Raw genomic sequence first — 2,963 nt, 5'->3', positions numbered from 1 at the left:
TATTGCTACTCCTGAGCCTCAAGCAAGTTCCTGCTATTAGGACCTTTGTGGTCCTGGGGACAGAGGTGGTGGGGGGGGGGGAGGGCATGGAAGAGTTCAGTTTTGTCCCATGCTGGTGGGTTGCTTTATGGCACCTGGGCCCCCCAGATGGAGGTGGGTAGTTGAGGATGGGTGCAAAGGTTTAGAGATCCTTCTCTTTTCTTAGTTCATTAAGCATTTGCCCTGTTTGGACTCCTAGCATCTCAGACCCTGGAAACAGCTGAAGTTACTTTACCTTTGGTGCATAATTTTCATATTGGAGAGGTCTAAGAGGTTGGGTGATCAGAGAATATGTCTAGTTCTCTATCTTCTAGGACATATGACCCCAAAATCTGGAGATATGTAAGTTAAAAAACCCTGAAGATTCTCTTTTCATCCTACATAATTGAAAAGGACCTATGAGGCATCTAGTTTAACTCACACATGAACCAGAACCTTCTATAACAGCATTGCCCACACTTTGGGTGAAAACACCAGTGATAGGAAATTCCCCACCTACTGTGTATATACTGTAGGCAGCTGAACCTCCAAGGAGCTTAGTATGTCATCTGGTAATGGGACCACGTGCTCTGGCCCCTGACCAAGAAGAAAGAGGTCAAATGTCGCTAGCTTTTTAGGGTTTACAAGACACTCTTCTTTCAACAACCTTGTCAGCTGGTTGGTGTGAGGATTATTATACCCATTTTAGATTTGAAGAAACTTGCCAAAGATCACAAAACCAATATGTACAGGAGCCAGTATTCAAACCTAGGTCAGTCATCTAGCCATGATTGAGTGCCCTAATACAGGCTAGACAGTGTCCTCAGCATGTTCTAGGTGAGTGTGTACACGACTGTGTGAGTGTATGCAGATGTGTGTAAATGGCATCTGTAGTTGTATATTTGGTTTATATGCATTGTGTATATGTGTGCAGATGTTTGTGTGCATGTGTGTGGGTGTGTTTGAGTGTCTGTACTTGTGTATAGGTGTGTGCAGGTATGTATGCAGGGATTTGTGTGGGCGGGTATTTGAGTAGAGGTGTGTTTGTGTAGATGTTTGTGTGCGTGAGAGTATGTGTGTATATCTATGTGAGTATGTATTTGTGCATATGTGTATATATGTGTTTGTGTGCTTGTGTGTATATATGAGTGGGTGCTCACACACACACTCTGAGGATAAAAAGCAAGTACACATTTGCATAGCCACAGGATTTTCATAAAATGGGATTTTTCTTTTTCCTACACAAAGTTCATTTTGGGAGCCTAATCCTCATACCGAGCTGGGTCTGGGCTCCTGAAGGCCAGGCTAGTGGAGAGCCTCCTGTGGCCTGTCCTCTGGGCTAGAAAAACTTCAGATGTAGGAGGCAGAGCCAGTATACTGGAGGAGAGGACACTCTGCAGCTGAACCTGACCCATATTCCCTCTAAACAACTTTGAAATAATGAGTCAAATTGAACTCTGAAGAAGCATAACCAGACATTATTCCAGCCCAGGATAACTGGAGAGGACAGAAAAAGAGGTTTGTGACATTGTGGTGGAGCTGGCTGAGAGCCCAGCACAGTCCAGTGCAGGCGACAGCAGCAGCAGTACCAGGAGTTCTCACTGCCAAGAGACAGCAAGAGGATGAGACACCTGGTCAGAAAGAGATGACAGGAGATCCTCTGGGGACACTGGGCACAAAACTGAGCTCCAGGTCACAGTTACAAGGCAGAGAGGAGGGCTCAGTCAGTCACAAGGGAGCAGGGGCCCTTTCTTGGTAAAGACAAGGGCACAGACCTAGACAGAAGTGACCATACCTCTCCTGGGATCACACCACCTTTAACCCTGTTTCTCTTCAAAAGTCTGTTTTGCTTTTGACTACTGCCTCTCTTATTCTCCCCTCACCCTTTCTCTTAGCCCCTTCCCTTCTTCTCTGTTGAGTAAAATGGGTTTCTATGCCCAAATGAGTGTGTTTATACATACATATACATATATATGCATATACATATATACATACATACATACATACATGCATAAATATATATATATACACCTTAAAAGCACCAAAACTTATAGGCCCCTAGAACTAGCTCTGAAAACGGCAGTTTGAAAAACCCAAAAGCTGGGATAGTCTTTCCCCTCTCTGAAGAAAATGATTCCTTAAAAATTAGAATTGGTCAAATAAAGGCTAATGACTCCATGAAACATCAAAAAACAATAAAACAAAGTCAAAAGAATGAAAAAAATAAATAAAATGTGAAATCTCTCATCAGGAAAACGACTAATCTGGACAATAGACTGAGAAGAGATAATTTAAGAATTATTACACGTGATCTAAAAAAGAGCCTAGACATTATATTTTTAAAAAGTATAAATAAAACTGCCCCAATATCTTTGAGATGACAAAATGAAAATTTCTGGCAATATTATCAAATTCCAGAGCTCCTGGGTCAAGGAGAAAACACTGCAAGCAGCCAGAAAGAGACCATTCAAATATCACAAAGCCACAGTCAGGATCATACACAATTTAGCAACTACTCTTATAAAGAAGCATAATACTTGGAATGTGATATTCCAGAAGGCAAGGGAGGTAGGATTACAATAAAGAATAATGTACCCAGAAAACACTGTTTATAATTCTGTGGAGGAAAATGGATATTTAATGAAACAGAGAACTTTCAAGCATACTAATGAAAAGACCAGAGTTGAATAGAAAATTTGAAATTCAAAATAATACTCAAGAGAGTCATAAAACAGGTAAACATGAGGGAGAAATCATAAGGAGCTTACTAAGGTGAAATTGTTTACATTCCCAAAGGGAAGATGATATATGCAACCCCCAAGAAATTTATCCTCATTAGAGAAGTTTGAGGGAATCTACTTAAACGGCAAGAGTCTGAGTGTTATTATGTTGAGATGATCTCAAAATAAAAATGGAAGGATGAGAAAGATGGATGTACTGGGAGG

Source organism: Phascolarctos cinereus, unplaced genomic scaffold (genome assembly GCF_003287225.1).
Source record: "Phascolarctos cinereus isolate Bilbo 61053 unplaced genomic scaffold, phaCin_HiC Scaffold_2;HRSCAF=192, whole genome shotgun sequence".
Lineage (NCBI taxonomy): Eukaryota > Metazoa > Chordata > Mammalia > Diprotodontia > Phascolarctidae > Phascolarctos > Phascolarctos cinereus.
This window is presented reverse-complemented; position numbering follows the sequence as displayed.